This window comes from Protopterus annectens, chromosome 8.part0 (assembly GCF_019279795.1).
Source record: "Protopterus annectens isolate FY-2018-M chromosome 8.part0, PAN1.0, whole genome shotgun sequence".
Classification (NCBI taxonomy): Eukaryota; Metazoa; Chordata; order Ceratodontiformes; family Protopteridae; genus Protopterus; species Protopterus annectens.
Window position 1 is genome coordinate 1,595,380,827 of NC_056741.1, and position 21,169 is coordinate 1,595,401,995.

Consider the following 21,169-nt stretch of genomic DNA (forward strand, 5'->3'; position numbering starts at 1 on the left):
TTATTACGGTGGTGTGTGTGTGTGTGTGTGTGTGTGTGTGTGTGTGTGTGTGTGTGTGTGTGTGTGTGTGTACTGTCATGCAATGCTGTACAGGTTTTAAAGTGTGTTTATTGTTTTCCCCCACAGGTGGTGAGGTGGGTCAGGGTCCCTCCTGCATACAGTCTGATGTTGGTGTCCATACAGACACTGAAGATGACGACAGTGCTGTTGAGGCACAGGTGGGGTTGTCAGGGGCCGAAAAAGTGCCAACATTTGGCATCCCCTTTTTAGCCACCCCAACCCCGCACACAATTTCAGTGCCTATACATACCCCATCACCAGTGGCCATGGCAGAGGGACAGCTGGCATTTGGTGGCAGTGTACAGGAAAGTGTGATAACCATGCCTATTGTGTCTGGTCACAGCAGGCATAGCCAGATGTCTGGCAGGGCACCACATAGGCAAATGTCCCAGGGTGCTCATGATAGGGCCGCTGGTCATCACGCCCCTGGCAGAAGCGACACAGCTGGTACCAGCAGGCGCATGTTTCTGGCTGTATTGGCAGTGCAGGTACGTATAGAACGTTAAACCAGACAGGGCCTGAGGCTGCAGAGGGCTGCTCTCACATCTGCAAGTGACAATGCCCATGAACTGGCTGGTGCAATGCATGCATTAATTGAGTTCATGGATAGACTGTCTAGTGAAATGATGACCCTCATTGACCGTGGTCTGTCAGTGCTTGAACGTGTGCTGGGAGTGCAGCGAAGTCCGCATGAATGTAGGCCAGCAATGCCAACAGCTGGCAGTCAACATGGATGTGCTAGGACACCAAGGGGCTCCCGTAGTGGCAGTACCAGCCACAGAACTGCGGTGGAGTGCTGTCCACATCTCACCACAGCAGGCCACAAGCACGCAGTCCTGGCCAGTTCCAAGAGGGGCCTGGTTCCAGTGGACATTTGTCATTGTCAGGTGAGAGTAGCACATCAAGGCCTGTACCTGGACATGCTCATAAAACCTCTGGCAGGCTCAGTCCACATGTCCGTGGCCAGAGGCAGTGAACTGCACACCCTGCCAGGTATGGTCTGCAGCTGTCCATAAACACCTGTGTAGGGCAGCCACATGGCAGAACTGTGTGCATGCATACCCACACACTATACAAACACACCTAGGGCAACCCCATACCTGCACACACCACATCACCATGCCCAGTTCACCTCAGTACACCCCTCACCCACACACACATGGTGTTGGCCTCTGGCAAACCAACAACACACCTCGTGCATATGATGATACCTGTGCCACATCCCTGAGATCCATACCAGCAATGCAGGGACAGGCTAATATGGTTCTGATGCACACAGTGACTGTACTACAGTGTACCACAGTACTGCAGTGTAACTTGTTGTAAGGAGTAAAGTGTAATGCATATATGTCAGGTAGTGTAGCCATCCAGCAATGATGCATTATAGCTGTTAGTAACACTGGTTGATTGAGGTCTCTATAATGTTATCCATTTGTGTTGTAGGTGTACATGTGTCAGCAAGAGGATGGTCTGCAGTCATATTCCACAACAGGGTATGGCACTGTGGTGACACCATGGCTGTGACATATCTGGGGTACAGTTGAACACATGTCACAGGTTTGTATAACAGTTATTGCCTGTGCCACATAGACAGGTGACCCAGTGAGGCATGTATAATCTGCAACCTGATGTACACCCATCCACATACATGCACACTCTTACTTGGCAACACTGGGACTAGTCCCCTACCTAGGTATGTAGTGATACTGAAATGTGTGGCTTCCATTGCACACACCACACAGCGTTTAGGATGAGGTGTGTTCCAGTTTACATGTTACATGCAGAACATCCCCAGACATGTACAGTATGCTAATGTGGAATGTAACAGCTTTATATGGACAATACATAGTGTGACATACCTTCATATGCACATTAACAGACACATAACAGGCAGACACACATCCAAGAAACATGGGCCTATCACTGCTAACAAACTTGACTGTGTGTTCAATGTGTTACAGGTAGGCTGCACACAGCACATGTATAACTGGCCTGGATTGTGGTATCAGTTACCTGTATGTTTGATGGTGGCAGTAGTAACCATAACATGGTTCATGGGACATATACTGGGTGTATGTTGGTGTAATGACAGTGTACACAGCACCCACATCTCCCAGTGGATATTGTACTCCCTGAAAGCCATGATGACACTCTGACATACCCACCATCAGACAATGACCATGACTGTGATACAACCTATTGTAGATCCCAACAGTGGTACTACAGGGATATGTATCTAATGAACATGCCACACGCATAGTAGGGTGTTGCATTGTCATGCCTCACCTATGGGCAGCAACAACACTATCTGTACTACTGTGTGGCAATGGGTATTGTAATAGGTGTATGTGGCCTCGGAACACTGTATCATACAGATAAACTGACATGCACACATACACACACTTGCCAGAACACAATGGGTATCCCATGCCTATCAACCCATTTGTACAACACTGTTGTGCTGGTACTGCAAGGCTTGTGTAGCCGGTATGGACAGGAGTTTAACAGGGTACATGTAATGTCCCATACAGTAGCAGCCACAACTGGCTATGGCAATGGGTGTTGTGGTGGTTGTGAGGGCCCTCATGGAATTCTCACATACAGGTGTGCTAACACACAGACACAGCTATACTCAGTCATGCACAAGTACACATGTGTCAGTACTGGGGTCCATCTCTGCAGGTGGTCATAGCTGTGTACCTAGCTATTGTCCAAGGAGAGATGGGTTGTGTAGGGGTTGTGTGTACAGTGGTATCCTGCCACCTGCCATGTGGCAGCAGGCAATCTATCGACAGATACTACTGTGGTGACCCTCAGGGTGAGAGTGACATGCATCAGCCATTCCTCCTGGTGCCTCCTGCACATGGCCACTGAGGTGATCAAGGTGACATGCATGCAACATGCATTACAACACATGGTTAGTGTCTGTGATGGAGACTTTTACCCAAGCATGTTCTGTTGACAGTGGTAGTGTAGTGGAGGTACCAGTGGCATGTGGTGCATACACAGTGTTATCTCCAATATGTGCCAGTTCTTACACAGCTGGGCAGACATGTCAGTGTCAATCAATCTTAGGATGCCTGTACATATCCCAGCTGGATAACTGCCATCTGCACATCTGTACAGGGACTGACATCAGCTTGGCAGGTAGCTACACAATAGGATGAATGTGTTGACAAATAGATGTTTGACAACAATATGTATGTCATAACAACATGTCAGGAGCCCTTGCTATCATGTGCTGTACCGACGGTAGTCTACAGTTACATTCCACATGTCAGGTCATTACCCAGTAGGGGTTATATACTGTGACACAGCTCACACACCAGGGACACAACAGGGAGGCCTCACAGTCCAACCACGCCTGCAGGTGTGCCTGTTGTCAGTACTACATTTAGCATTCTACTCTTGCCTGGGTAAGCACTGTCAACAGTAGTACTGCCATGATACACTACATGCCAGTGTGACAGCATGTACCCTGGGCTACTGCCCCTGTATGTAACACATTCACACAGATAAAAGTGCTGTACAGGCCTCATATACGTCTGTGTCCCGCACATGACACTCACACCCCTTGCTACTGTAATGACAGCACATAGGCACATGTATTGTACATGACATTACATGCACTTATTACAGATGTCATTACCCTGCTATGTTATCAGACTGGGTGGTGTGAACTGGTTGCCAGGGCTAAGCCATGCTTAGCAGGTATCAACATTGCTGCAATATAACAGCTAAGCTGATTTGTGCACTGGTAAGTGAAACCTACACTATGTAAGCTCCTGTACATTTACCTGTAGTTTAGCACTGCTTAGCTTTGCGCAAACACACTCAAACATGCTCAAAGCTGCTTGAAACTGCCTTAGCCACTTTGTATCTGACAGCCTTTGTTCTGCCCAGCAACAAATGAACAGCCCTTGAACCCAGGACCCTGTACACTAAAGTTACAACACTTAACCATTATGCCATGACCACTGTGAAGACAGCTGTTGTTTTTCCAATATATCTGTCAATACACATATTGATTAGTATTGAACAATTGCCTTTACTTCCACAATTGTGTAGTACTTGTTATTAATATGACTGTTGCATCACATATCTTTATCTTATTTTACCATAATGCACACATAGCGGATGCGTACGGTGAGATACATCTGGGATAGTATACACAACCATGAGGTTTACACATGACAGGAATATGGATATATGCATATAATAGGTTGATATATGTCTACATGTACATACTCATGTATATTCATACATATGTCTGTATACACATCTGTATAGTGCAACGTATATATAGCCATGTGTACATCTCTTCAGATGTATATATATATATATATATATATATATATATATATATATATATATATATATGCACAACCTATGTGTACATATATGCCTAATTATGTAGCTATATATATATGTAGATATCTATAACTATATGTGCATACATATCTAGTCTGATATACCTAATACTGTCACAATATATGTAGATATCCACAAGTATATGTGCATATGTATATTTGTATATGTGCAGACATATATTGTTGTGTGTGTGTATATATATATATATATATATATATATATATATATATATATATATATATCTGAATGTTTATATATATATATATATATATATATATATATATATCTGAATGTTTATATATATATATATATATATATATATATATATATATATATATATATATATATATACATATTCATATCCATCTATGTATGTCGATATGTATATGTGTATTTATCTATATAGATATATGGATAGTTATGTATACATATATGTTTACCATAAGTCCTGAACATGGAGGGAGCCCTACCTCAGCCCCAATAGTCCCAACCTCATAGTGCAAGGGGATGTCAGGTATGTATTGCAGGTATATATGTAGACTATTGCTACTGTGATAGGGGTTTTCTGCAGACATGTGTGTGGGAGGTCACATCTGCTTTTAACATGTGCACCATTGGCCACTGACAGACATCCTAAGAACATCATAGTAAAGTACTACTGCTAGCACAGTAATGATCCTGTGGACTACAGCAGAGATATGGCCAGTAAAGGTGGATAGTCTGACACACTCTTGTCAGTCCAGAGGTATACACAGAACCCCTTAGTGCAAGACATTTTGACCAAGCCTGACAATGTGGATGTTAACGGCCATGTAGATGGGTATATTATGTAAATACAGGTATACATTTGCCCCATAGGTTATGCATTCACACACCCCTGTCTGTCCTGACACATACTAACCACTGGTACAGAGGTGCCATGCCACATACTACCCACTAGTTAGTGACATACATCTGTACAGCATCCCACTGCTTTGACATTCATGACTGTTATGGTGGCCTGGAAGCAGTACATCTGGCAAGTATCTGGACATAACATCACACTGGGTAAGTACACTAAGCTGCTAGGCATGTAACAAAGCACTGTGCAGGCTACAGGCAGACTGCCACAACACTGGCCTACATTTCTTATGGGGGACTACACATGTACCTGGATATATAGCAGGCTCTACAGGCATGTCACAACACAGAGTAACAGACACCTGTGTGAAAGTGTATAACCACAACCAATGTGAACACAGCGACAACCACATATGGTAGCTAGCATAATATTACAGTATATGGACTATCTGATCAGCACCATCCTCATATGTGCTACTCACACACTAACCCTACATATACTGGACCACTACACAGTGTGGTCTGATGCCTTTCTGTGGTATGGGACATGTGTGTGTTTAGCCCTACAAACATGTAAGCCGATAGGGTAACATACAGTGGAACAGCATGTAACATCAGATAGAACAGGACCAAGAACAATGACATCTACCACAGTCTGTACACAGGCTAAGGTACATATTCACAATACACACACACTGTTGACAATCACCATGAGTACACAGACCTCAGTACTGAACACACAACCACAGAATTCCCAGGTTATGTGCTCAAATATAATTCCTGCTATAAATAACATGTGTAGCAGTCTGATATCTCTCTGGCTTGTTATCAGATATGATGTCAATAAATTATGGTGTACAGAACATATGCACCTCTTACTGCATGATATATGTACGAAGGTTGACAGAGTTGTGGCTGGAGGCACAAACACAGGGCCAATATTGACATTTTGCTGTGATAACCTTATACAATTACTGTTGTAACAGGGTTTTTTGTGATATATATCCTATGAGGGATATGAAGTCAGTAACTCTCATGTCTGTCACCATGTACTGACTGCAATCTTCTGCAGTTCACAGATAGGTGCTCTGTGAGTAACACAAGAAACAAAAGGCACCACACACTGCCCAGTCTGCAGACGACCCTACAGATGGGGGGTTCCTCAGAAACATAGCACTGTCATGACAGGTATTAAAACATGTAGACCAGCCATATCCACACACACCCTGTTAAACCAACATTACTCCAAATGCAGAATAGCAACACTTACATTCTGTAGTCATGTCAGACACATCCCCCTCTTGTGCATTGGCCTGTTTCCACAGTGTATGTTAGAGGTAAATCCTCAATCCATCTGTGATGCTGTTTGCCAACCAACATATCTAGGTCCTGCTCACAGTGAATGAAAAGGCCCAACACCAACATGATGTTCCTAGATATTGGAGTGTGTTGCCATGCAACTGGCTATGAGAATGTTACCACAGCTGTTCCACATGCAATCAGCTAGAGGAGGGCTGCAATTCATGCAGAGGCCATCAGCTCATCATGAACATCACTTACAAATCACATGCTGCTGCCTTAGCAAAGCAGGTGTAAGTCTTCACATCCACCAGAGAGGGAGTGAGAGAGGCAGACAGAGGCAAAGATATGTCAGGGAGGGGGTTGGAGAGTAAAACATTAGCATGGTTGTGTCACACATCTACCAGCACAGGGTATCAAACCCCTGACTGACTATGTATTGCTATCACATGTCTATGCAGTTATTGGATGCACCCCATAACTTACATGTTGAGGACCTTTTCAAATGTATATGTGATGGTGAGTGCCATATGCAACAGTAATATGGTAGCGATATGGTAGGTGTAGTTCACATGCCTGTCCGCAGGAACAGGTGTAAGCGTCAACAGAGCCACACTCTCTCAGGGCACCACACACATTGACACACTTGGCAGGGTCAGGAATACACCTTCTCACTAGTTAGTTTGCCACAATACAGTACTGTGCAGGTATCACATGCACCACAGGGGTTATCCAGATGTTATATGAACAAAGGGTATGTGGAGGTGTCTGACATTAGTCAGCATGCTTCAGTATGCCAATGGGGGTTATAAAGAGTGTGAATGCGGTCAAAAGTATCATACACCACACACACAGACACAGGGTCCCAGTACTGACATGCATGGGTGCATTGCTTCCCGGGTGTGTAGTGGTTGACTGTAGCAGAAGGTTATACAAGGCTAGGTGATGGGTATACCCTGACATCAGGCCACATGACAATGGTCTGCAGTGTGGCTCAGGGGTTTAGTGTCTGGATTGGCCCACACAGGTGGTTATTGTATTCACCATCCTGTCACCTGGGTAACTATTGTGTGTGGTCATTGCTGTGCATTGCTTGCCATGTATGTGTTCATTAGTCCATGACATGGACAGTGTCTGGGATGTGCACACATCCCACATGCATGTACAGTGACATGTGGAACTGTACCTGGGGAGTCTGGCCCATGTTGTGTACACAGATTGTTATCATCAGATGTGCCAGTCCTGGCCTCATGTGGTGGGAAGCGGTAATGGATAGCAGGTTGATCCTGCACCTGCACTGATAGCATGATAAAGGTATTTCTTGGTGTCAGTGGCATCTGTCCATACAGGGCATGTGTTTAAGGCATGGTATGTTTTTTGTGGGTCACATTTGATGGCACCACAGGTGTTTCAGGTGTCCAGTGGGGAACATAGTGAAGGTGCACTGTCTGCATGTACATGCCTATTGTACTGGATAGGGTGCCGTGCCCTCTGTATTCCACTGCAATCACACCATGGTTAGTATCTGTGGGCAATATGCAGGGTACTACCAACATAGTGGTTGTTGCCTACGCAAGTGTGTTTGTGTATGAGACATGGGTTGAGAGTGTTCTCTGGATAATACAAAGGTTGCTAACTTTGTTCACCAGGCCTTGGTGTCACATGTAGGGGTATGGATTGGAACCCCAGCCTCTCGGCTATTTCACATCTGTTATCCTTGTAAGGTGGACATTGTGACACATAATAGGACCACCATATAAGAAATTTGCAAAACCCACTCCACAATGAGTCCAGTTGTTATGCACTCTCAGCCACTTCCCCACAGGATACAAATGACAAGCACAGATACACACACCTACCATGTCTGAGATTAGAACTCTTACCTAACTAGTTTATTACACTTCAGCACTACACAGTTATAGGACACGCCACAGAGATTACTGTAGTATTCCTTCCCAAAGGTGTATTTCACAGTGAATGGCATTAGCAGGCTTGCCAAAGTAGGGCATTTGAATTATAGTGAGTGTGACTAGCCTAAAAAGGCATTTTTCCCTACACAGACATAGAAACACATGCACACACACAAACATCCACACTTGCCATGTGTGGGACTAGAACCCCTATCAGGAGTAATATATCACATTACAGCATTATGCTGTTATAGGACTCACCATGAAAATTATTGGACTACACTTTTCCCAAAGGTGTATTTCACAGTGAATAACATCAGCAGCCTTGCCAAAGTAGGACATTTGCATTGTAGTGAGTGTGACTAGCCTAAAAAGCATTGCTCCCTCCACAGACATAGAAACACACATACACAAACATCCACACTTGCCATGTGTGGGGATAGAACCCCTAGTAGAGTACTATATTACACTACAGCATTACACTGTAATAGGACGTTCCATGGATATAACTGGGCTGCACTTTTCCCAAAGGTGTAGTTCACAGAGAATGACATCAGCAGCCTTGCCAAAGTAGGGCATTTGATCTGTCGTGAGTGTGACTAGCCTAAAATGCATTGCTCCCTACACAACAAAGAAACACACACACAAACATCCACACTTGCCATGTGTGGGACTAGAACCCCTACCAGAGTACTATATCACTCCACAGGATTATGGTGTTATAGGAATAGGAAGCACCACAGAGATTACCAGACTACATTTTTCCCAAAGGTGTATTTCACAGTGAATGACATCAGCTGCTTTGCCAAAGTAGGGCATTTGAATTGTAGTGAGTGTGACTAGCCTAAAAAGCATTGCTCCATACATAAACAAAGAAACACACACATCCATACTTGCCATGTGTGAGACTAGAACTCCTACCAGAGTACTATATCACACAACAGTATTATGCTGTTATAGGACACACCATGGAGATTACTGGGCTACACTTTTACCAAAGGTGTATTTCACAGTGAATGACATTAACAGCCTTGCCAAAGTAGGGCATATAATCTGTAGTGAGTCTGACTAGCCTAAAATGCATTGCTCCCTACACAAAGAAACACACACAGAAACATCCACACTTGCCATGTGTGGGATTAGAACCCCTACCAGAGTACTACATCACACTATGGCATTACCCAGTTATAGGACACGTCACGGAGATTACTGGGCTACATCTTAACCAAAGGTATATTTCACAGTGAATGACATCAGCAGCCTTGCCAAAGTAGACATTTGAATTGCAGTGAGTGTGACTATCCTAAAACGTATTGCTCCCTACACAGACAGACACACACATAGTTTCCATGTCTGGGCTGAGAACTCCTACTTAAGTAGTTTTTCACATTACAACATTACACAGTTATAGGACATGCCATGGAGATTACTGGGCAACACATTTCCCAAAGGTGTATTTCACAGTGAATGACATCAGCAGCCTTGCCAAAGTAGGGCATTTGAATTGCAGTGAGTGTGACTAGCCTAAAAAGCATTGCTCGCTATAGAGACAGACACACAAACACAGTTGCCATGTCTGAGATTAGAACTTCTATCTAACTAGTTTATCACAATAAAGCATTATGCAGTTATAGGATGCACCATGGAGATTATGGGGCTACACCTTTCCCAAAGGTGTATTTCACAGGGAATGACATCAGCAGCCTTGCCAAAGTAGGGCATTGAAATTGTAGTGAGTTTAACTAACCTAAAAAGCATTGCTCTCGACACAGACAGAGACACAAACGCTTGCCATGTCTGGGATTAGAACTCCTACCTCACTAGTTTATCACACTACAGGATTACACAGTTTTGGAACACGCCATAGAGATTACTGGGCTGCTTTGTTCCCAAAGGTGTATTTCAAAGTTAATGACATCAGCAGGCTTGTCATAGTAGGGCTATAGGGAAGGCAGTGTGTGTGCATGGGCCATAATCCATTCATCTAGAGGTTGACACACCACATGCAGGCACACACAGGGTTATATTCCGCAGGTATGTGTATACAGCTGCTAGATGACGACTGCCTTGTACAGTCATGTTGCACAGCTAGCACTTGCACCACATAGTCTTTAATGCTGACAGATACCAGTGGCTAATTTCTACAGTGAGTGACATTTACACATCCTGTGGTTGTAGTCATTTGGCTGTGTGCTAGGTGGGACAGGCCTCATGATGGATGGCTCTTTGTCACAGTCACTCTCTTCCACCCATCTATGTATGTCTACTTTTGGCTTATTATAGTGTGTTGTCCTTGGATATATGTCTGTATTCTTATCCAATGTGTGTGCAAAGCATGACTGGTGCATACTGAGGGTGTATGCATTAACATCTGTAACTGTCAGATATGTATGGTCCACTTTTGTTTGCAGACATGGGCTTCATTTAAGTGTGTGAGCATGCCCAGTATGACCTTTCAGTATGTTGTTATGTGTGTGAGCATGCCCAGTGTGCCCTTCTGTATTGAATGTGTGGATCCATTCCAGGTAGCTTGTACTCCAGTGCAGACCATTGTGTTGTAGACCTACAGGTAGAAAACTGTTTCGGCAGGGTATCCTTAGATCATTTGGCAATATGGGGACAGACTGTGCAAGGGATAGTGTGTACTGTAGGTGATTATGTCTGTGCTGCTTCTGCTACATGGTACTGGTGTTAGCAGAGATATTCAGATGTGCACTGTTATACACTGTGATGTTTTATGTCCTCAAGTACTGTCAGGTGGACATTCTTGCTCACAGTGATGTCCTGGGGAACAAGGGTGAATGCTGCTGTGGCTGGTATTGTGGGAAGATGCCTACATATTCATGGTAAGTTATGCCATTCTGGAGGGGGAGCTGCAGACACTTGCTGCTGGGTCTGTGTATCCGGTTCAGCACCTTGTACAGTGCTGGCAGAGGATTCCATATGCGTACACCCATCGACATGACAGTATGGCCTTATCTTGCTGTGGCAATACCTCACAGCTCTACAGATTCACACAGGTTACCCAGAGGCAGGGGCCATGAGTCAGGACATTACCTCTATTGTGGTGTATGGGCAGATTTGTAGCCACCCATTTATGTGTTTCCAGTCAGGGATAGGGTGTGCACAAAGCTGTGTGTCGGACCTTGCACATTCCATGCTGCCCATGCTCCCAACCTCCCCCTCTATTACTCTATCCTCTTCCATGCATTATGCATACATTCTCTGATACTTTCCCTAAGGTTATCACCTCATCAGAGCTGTGTTTTTGTGTTGGTCCACAGCTCATGCAGTGGGACATGGTGGACATCTTACTGTGGTTTGTCCACATGGCCTTGCATATGGCTTATGTGGAGTGTGTTATTTTGTTATTTGGGTGTCCATAACATAACATGCATTTGCAGTGCATGTGAGACACAGACCTTTGGCAGAGGCCTGTAGGCCATTTGGCGGTGATGCAGGCCAGCTGTGGCAGGCCATTGCATTCTGTCAGTCCTACAGTCCCAGACTGCCATACGGTATATTCTCCTGGGGTGACAGGGTAGGTGTGCTAGGTGTTCATGCCAATACATTCTATCAGTATTAATCAGGTGGTGTGGATGCTGGCAAGGTGCTACCTACAGCTAGGGACACACCTGCATGGGACACCTGCACTGCATGCTGCATTCTTTCACTATTGCCATATACAGGTGGGGGTCATATTGTACCCATTCCCAACAGCAGGGATACGACCAGAGAGGTACCTGTGGGTGGTATTTGGGTGAGCTGGGTGCATGTGTGCTATGGGCACTACTTGCATCTGATGCACAGATATGCATGGGGCATTCCACGTATGCTGGCATGTGCAGGTACATCAGCTGTTTCCCAGTACATCAGTCCTACCACCTTTCTGATCTGCAAGTGTTCGGGCAGACGACACTGGTATACCCTACTACAGGCCCAGATAATGTGATGCATCCCTGTATGTACAGTTCCAAGGATGTGTCCATTCACAGTAACACATTATATACTGTATGACTGGGGTACTTTCCCCTGTGTACTGTTTGCATATCTAGCCCAACAGCCATACCATGTCAATCTTTCAGATGGTGACACACATTACCACCATACATTTACAATGGTTTACTGCTAGCATGTGTTATACTGGTGGGAATTGCCTTTGGCACTGCAGTTGTGAGGACTTGGCCCTGTCATCAGCAGTACTGGGCAATGGCAACCAGGTCATACCTCAACATGCATACATACTGTATACAAAGGATATGGGGGGCACACCTGACTGTTACTACATTTCTACATAGGATTGGGGGCACACCTGACACTTGTACACATTTGCTGTGTCTGTACTGGTATGTCAGGTACTCCATTTCATTCTGTATTCCAACCTATCATGCTGACTAGAGGCATAGCAGTGTACTACAGGTCTTAGGTTTGATTGACCTACATATCAGTTTCTGACCTCCTACCCTTCAGAACTAACATCCCACTGCCTGACCTGATGTAGTCTGTCTGTCTGTGCAGGCCGGGGGGAGGTTACCCATAGGCATCATTCAGAGGCCTTGGCACAGCCTTTGTTTGTGTTTGTCTACACCTGTCCTGCTGGCTGAGACTGTTGTTGGGTATGTGAACCTCCCTGACTGGCATGTGTGTGTGTCATATGGACACACATGTGGCCCAGCACATTTCCTGCAGTGGGTTTTGTCACCATGTGTAGTAATGGCTACTATGGTGACACCAGTATTTGTTATAGAACTCATGCTGCCACTATAGGTGTGTACTACCTTCTGGCATCATATTCAGCCACCCAATTCCCTTGCATGCTCACATCCATACCATAGATACAAGTAACAACACATACTACTCCAATCAGCAATTGGTAAGGAGAGTGACATACTTTGTGGGTGTGCCAGTATTATGGATAGTGCTGGGAGCTGCCTATGTCGTATGCACATAGTACACTCCCTATACATGATTGAGCACAGGTTTGGCATCTCTTTTACTGTATGTGTGAGTCAGAGAGAGGTGTCATTCCCTGGGTCCCTACTATGTCAGTGTATGTGCTATGCATTGCCTCTTTGCCAAGGCCAGGGCATACTGAGCATGCCTCCATCTGCCTACTGGGGCAGGCTCAGGTTGTTCCTCCTCTGAGTCACTGTGTGCTTTTGCAGGCCTTGACATTGGTGGGGACTGTGTAGCCCTGCCCCATGCTGCTCCTGCTGCAGCTGTTTCCACAGGATCATATTGTGTAGCATGGCACATACAATAACAATTTGGGTACATATAGCTGGTGAGTACTGTAAGGCTCCACAGGATGTGTCCTGGCACTGGAATTGTGACTTAAGCATCCCAAACACAAGCTCGATTATGATTCTGATCTCTGTGTGTGCCTCATTATGGCATTCTTGTTCGGGTGTGTGTGCATTTCTGATGGGTGTCATCAGCCACGGCTCCAGTGCGTAACCAGCATCCCCCACTAGGTGACCATAAGGGATGTCCCCATTGGCAAATCTCTGGTACAGCTGCATCAGATGCCAGATGTGGGAATCATGATAGCTTCCAGGAGAGCCAGCACGCACATTCATTATAATTCCCTGAGCATCACACACAACCTGGCAGTTGATGGAGGGGAAGCCCTTGTGGTTGATGTAGACCCTACCCTGCTCACCAGGTGGTGCTTTGATGCATATGTGTGTGCAGTCTCTAGCACCCACCACCTCAGGATATTCTGCTATTTGGTGGAAGAGAAGCATATTGCTGGCCAACACCTCACGGGTATTGAAGAAATATATACGTGCTCACTGGCATGTGCTGACATGGCATCCAGGAACTGGTGGAATACTCTGGATATTGATGCCTGTGAGATCCCCATGATATCCCCAGTTGGGCTTTGGGAGGTACCTGTGGCTAGTATTTCTAAGCCTACACATACCTTGGTATCCACTTGGATGGGTTCCCCTCTGTTAGTTCTGTCTGTCAGGCATGGCCGGCACAGCTCAACAATTTGCTGTAGGAGGTCCCTGTCCACCCTATAGTGCTCCACTATCTCCAGCTCATGTAGCCCCTGGTAGGTTACTCTGGATCTTTACACCCTTCTCCATCTCCTCACTGTGGGTTGGTCAGCAGCATTCTCATCCTCACCACCCTCAGCATCATCCACATGTTGATGTCTGATAGCTGCTGCAGTCTCTATCATTCTGTTGTTTTTGTTTGTTAAAAGTTCCCTGCTTGTATACACCGGTGGTGTAGAGTATGTGGTAAAAAACAGAGGGAATGGTGTCTGCATAGTTTATAGTAGTGTTCTGGGCTGGGCTGGTCTGCTGCCTGTGTAATTGGCTGATTCTGATACATTTCACCTGCCAGCTATGCTAGTTCTCTTTGATTACCTTCCTACTACTGTTTTCCCTTCCCATTGCCTTCCTGTTTAAGCCTGGGTGAGCACCGTGTAAACACAGTGCTCAAATGTGCACAGAGCTGCTATTTCCTGGTTTACTTCTTTTTTTTCCTTTAAAACCTGGTGTGCAGAGCACACACCCACGTAGGCAATGTAAAGAGTGCTAGGGAGCCTCAGACACACCCCCTTGCTTAGCTCTGCTAAGCTAAGGGCATACCCAAGCCACAGGACTCCAATCCACTTACAGTATGCCTGACACCCCCATGATGTCAGCTAACTCTTAGGCTTGCAGCAAGCTATTTCTGCTCTTACACTGTTGGGTGCTGACTAGCATGCAGGGGAAATCTGGGATTCAGTATCATTCCCCTCATTTGCATAGGATTGCCTGCTGATGCATAGTTACATGTCCCACACTGAGCCTCCCCCATTAGCAACCACTATTCACTAGCCATGTTGTCTTCTGCCTGACATTGAGTATAATGGCAAAATAGTGATTTTGGTTAGAATGCTTATTTTAGTTTTTTTTTTCTTATTTTCTGCCCGATCCTGTTTGCAAGCTGCTGCCCTATGCTTAAACAGCCGAGATCGGCCAAAAAAAAATAAAAGTTGATTTTTTTTTTTATTTTTGCAACAGTTTTCCTTGCCAGTGGCATTTTATTTAGCCATTGGCATGCTTACTACACAATATCCACCCATTATTTGGAGCCATCATGGCTCTGTTTTGTAGTTTGCAGAAATGTACTCCGTTAGTGGCGGAATACATTTCTGCAGATTACACTAGTCCTGCACGGCTGGTTTCCAACTTCCTGGATCACAAATTCACCTTATTTGCATGGATTTCTCCTGCAAATGGGGTAATTTGCATACAGGGGCAGAGTCCATGCAGGACTAGCGCAGGAGTGCTCGTCCACGTCCATACAGCTTATTCCTAGATTGCACGGCAGACATATTGCCTGCTGGAGCTCCTGCACTAGTCTTGCACACCGTGCAGGGCTTGCTGAATCCAGGGGAATGTTTTATGCAGAGTACAGGGTGTTGCCCTGCTTTGAACCTCTAGCTACCCTTTCCCATTCTCCTTAAATTTATACTTCATATAGCCACTTCCATCTAATGACTTTAAAGACACAGATCTCCAATTTTCCATGTAGTCTCAGCAGTAAGCTAATAACCATTCACTTTCATCCAAACCAAGCTGCTTCAACAACATACAGATCTAACCACACAGCCCAGAAATCCCAAAAAAATTATGGCACACTATCAACCAAATTTTCCACCCCAGAAACTCCTCTATGCAAAACCCCTGCCCTAACAACTCACCCCCAAAAACTGCTGCTATCTTCAATACATACTTTATAGATATCATAGCCAAATTTATGCCTATTTCCAACCCTACCAATCCCTTACCTCCCAGCATACACTCACAACAAACTCCCCATTTTCACTAAGTCCCATTTTCACTAACTAAATTAAAAAGCTTCTTTCTAAACTTAAAACTTGCTCCCCATCTGCTGATAGCCTACTTTCACTCTTCCTAAAAACAGCTGCAAACTCCATTCCATACTCTGTTTCTATCCTCATTAATCGCTCAGTCCATGAATCCACCATCCCAACTCGTTGGAAAAAAATCCACACCATACCTATTCACAAAGGCTATAACTGTATAGAACCCTCTAACTACCATCCAGTTGCAACACTCTCCATTCTCCATAATCCTGGAGTACTGCATCTATAACAAATCTCGTCTTATCTCATCCAAAAAAACCTCATCACCCCTACCTAGCATGGCTTTCACCCCCCACCACAGCACCACTACTGCTCTTATCTCCTTTACAAACTCCATCTGCCAAGCCAGAGACAATAATAAATTAGTGTCCTGCCTCTTCTTAGATCTCTCCAAAGCCTCTGACACTGTCTCTCATCCTATCCTCCTTTCTAGACTAACTCAACTAAACCTCTCCCCTGCAACCATTTCATGGTTTACCACCTACCTCACTAACAGACAACAATCAGTCAAATGGCTCTCAGCCCTATCTCCCTCTCTCCTCATACTAATGGGTGTCTCACAAGGCTCCATCTTTGGCCCCTTTGTTTTTAATATATTCACTAATCAACTCCACACATCCTGTCCTCAGTCATCTCTCACACGGTATGCAGATGATTCCACCATCATCACAACTGCTGACAACACCTCTGATCTGCTTTCGCTTACTAAAACCTCCTTTAACCTCACTGAAACTTGGCTAGCTGACCACCATCTTATACTTAACCCAAAAAAGACTTAACTCCTTCTATTCCTACCTAAATCTCTCCACCATCTTAAATCTTCTTTCACTATCACTTCCATAAACAACATCTACATCTCTAGTGAACCTCACACAAAGCTACTTGATGTAACCATTGACGACCAACTTAAATTCAATCTCCACATACAGAACTGTATAAAGAAAACCCACCAAAAGCTTGGCATACTTTACTGAAACTAAAGATTCCTTACCCCTAACTCCAGAACTTCAATTGCCCAGGCTTATCTCCTTCCTAACCTCCTGTACTCCTCTCAAGTTCTTACTAAATCGCATCCCTCTCTTCTATCTAAACTAGAAACTGCATTTAACAAAGTAGCCAGATTTGCAGCTAACATGCCACCCAAATCTCATCAGTCTTGATCTCCAGCATCTCAGTTGGCTAGAATTTCCTAACCAACTCAACTATTCTCAACTTATCATAATCCATACCATTCTAAATAAGCCCTACTCCTGCCCCAGCATATCCTCTCTGGTCTCCCTCTATAACCCTCCTTGCTGCCTCAGAGGCACAGATCAATGCCCCCTGCAGATTCATAAACCAAAAAAATCACTAGGACAAATCCTTTACTGCTATCTTCCAGCTATCTCTTGGAATAAACTTCCCATGAGCCTCAGAAATATCACCCATACACGAGAGTTTAAGACAGCTCTCAGATATTATCTGCATAGCACAAAGAGATGTCACTGTAACCACCCCACCTAAAAGGCCATCCCTACCACTTTCCTGCCCCACCCTCTCTTCCTGACTTCCTATTCCCCCACCATTTCATTCATCTATTAACTCCTCTTCCCACTTACATCCAGACTTCTTGAACTCCCTCTGAATTTTAACAACATTCTACTACCCCCCTCATCACCCCTCCAAACTCTACCCCAGTAATCTTATACTCATCTTCCTTTACGCTTTCTTTTTTTTTTCAAACTAGTCAAACTAACTACTAAGTCCCTCTTACCACCACCAACTCATTCATCTGCATCTTTGCTACCTTGCTCTTGACCAAATGCTCCTCATAACCCACTTCCAATTTTAATTCTCATCCTCGATAATATCTCTTCTCATCTCACAATTGATCACTGAATGAACCTTTGTTTAATAAGCATATCATTGTATCTGTATCCAAATATGTTATTCTGTACCTTGAACATCTTGTCTGCACGATTTTCATTTTATTTTTTTTTCTGATACTATTTTGTTTGACAAATTGTCTATTCTTACTTGTGCAATGTAAATGTTTGACCTGGAATATTAAGTCCACTAAATCTAGCTTTATATAACTGTTATATAAATTTGTGTATAATTTAACTTTGGAGCTTTTCTCCCCGGGCCTCCACTGAAAAAAGGCACAAGCTCAGACTGAGTAACTCGGTCAACAAATGTTAAATAAATAAATAAATAAATGCACATCTGACATCATTCCATTTGGTTCATAATAATTACAAACATAATTAAAAATAAAGTAATCAAGCATCATATATTGCCCATCACCTGGCCAACCTCCATTTCCTAGTTATTTCTATTATACTGTGCTCACCATCACATAGGGCTAGATTAATTGATTAATTTCTTTATTTCAACTGTTTACTGAGAAAGTTCAGCTGGGTATAAAACCCCTTTTCAGTAGACACTCTGGGAGAAAAACTTCAAACACAATGAAATGCAAGAAATTATACAAACATGTTATAAACCAATTGATCCAAAACCAATTTGAACAGACAAACTGAAACAGTGTTACATACAGGAGTAGCACAATGCAGGATAATATATTAGTTTAGCAGACAGTGCAGTATATTGCATTAATTAGGGATGTATGGATGATCATTTTTAAGCTTGGGCAGTCATTAGCTTTGCAAATTATTGGTGGATTGTCAGTAGTTGTGAATAAGAGTCTGAGGTAATTCAAACCAGTTTAGTTTTTAAAGGGACAGACAGTGGTTATGTCCTACACAGGTAGTTTGTTGGGATCCACACAGATCTTCGACGGCACTTTCTGCCGAAGCAGAAATCACCGAACATACATAACCGAAAGTGCTGTTCACCGAAGCAGCACTTTTGGTTATGTATGCTAGTTGTGCCGGTTACACTACAGTGCGGTTAAGGGAGAATTCCTTTTTTCCCCACTATAATGTGACCTCAGAGTGAGAATATAAAAGTAGGGGGTGTGGGGGGTGCACAGCCCCCCATGGGGGGTGCAGGTGGGCTTGTCCCCCTGCACAAAAGAAGATTTTTTTTTTTTTTTTTGAACGGACTTTAACAAGTGTGCTTTTTCGGTGAAAGTGCTTCGTTAAAGTGCGTTGGGTATTGCGGATTCGGACTATTTTAACTTTCATTCAATAGTCCTAGATCCAGTTTGTTATGGTTTACTATCATTTAGTTGATTCCACTTTGTGCGGTTTTCATTAGACGAAAAGACGAATGCTACAATGTCAAAACCCAGAACAGTGAATGCATAACAGCATTCGCTGTTGTGAGTGTCAACATTGGGATGTAGATTGCACTATAGTGAGGATTGGGAATGTACCCTTTCCCTCACTATAGTGCAATCCCTGAGTTTGTATATATAAGTAGCAAGGGGTGCAGGGGGTGCAGGGGAGCTTGCCCCCTGCAAACACATTCTTTACTGTGCAATGCATAGTGATGCTGTTCTCGGAAGCATGGTGACTGTTCGTAAATGTCAAATTTGACATGTACGAACAGTCCTTTTGAAGTATTTCGTTTTCTACATTTTGAGTTTCACTTTTCCGGTTCGACATTCCAACGATTCGCCGTTGTTAATTTCAGTGATATGATAGTAAACTGTTTGTTACAAATCTGGCTATTGCAGCATTGCTGTAGTTATATAATTAAAGTGGCTGTAACGCTAATCAAAAGCAGAAGAGGCATATAAGGACAAATCAGCAAAACTCCTCAGTAAAACAAAAACTCAAACCAGGAAAAAAAAAACACCAATAATTCCAATGTGTGTCCACTAAAACATAACTATCAATGAATATAATTTTTTGAACATTAATCCCCAATGGTACCCACTATTTTTGGTGTACCAAAGATGCATAAGGATATTTATAATCAACCCATGCATTCGATAGTGGACAGAAAGAATTCTATTACTAGTCTTCTTTTGGCTTTTCCCAGTTAGGGGTTGCCACAACAAAACTCCGGTCCGCTAATGATTGGCAGTGGATTTTTATGGTGCCAAGTTGCCAGCCGACACCCAACCTTCAAAGAAGGCACACCCATTCACACTCACACCTACCTGCATGTCTTTAATGTCACTCGATCGCGGGGAGGACATGCAGACTCCACACAGAAGGTGCTCCAGCCGAGAATTGAATGGCAGAACCTCTTCCTGTGAGGCGACAATACTAACCGCTGCACCACCACGGCCCTAATTCTATTACTAGTGCTTGTGCCTAATACATCAATTACAACTTGAAACATTTATTGAGGAATGAGGAACATTTATGTAGGAATTCATGGCACTTTTTAGAAAAAATTAATGGGAATGAATTTAACTTTGACAATTTGTTTTTAAAAACAGATGTAAAAGACCTGTATTCAGTTATACCCCACATTTTAGGGGCTTCATGGTTTACTGACTATCTTTGCAGTAAGAGTATTGGTATTGGGCAGGACAAAATTAACCTTTATGAGGAGCTACTGGAAATCATTCTGAAGAATAATTATATATATTCTGAGGTACAGTTTTACATCCAAAAGGATGGGTGGCAATGGGGTCTCCATGTAGTTCCCTTTTTGCAAATATAGTTATGTTGCAATGGGAATATTTACACTTACTCAATAGTAATTACAATAAATGTTTCAGGCTCAATTTACGCTATCTTGACAACATATTTATTTTATGGCAGGGGATAAAAGATTAATTAGTCTCATTCCTGGAATATATGAATAGCAGCACTGAATTCTTGGTCTTCACATGCATGATTGGTGCAAATAATATAGCCTATTTAGATGAGTTACTTGAGAAGGATCCCATTAGGAT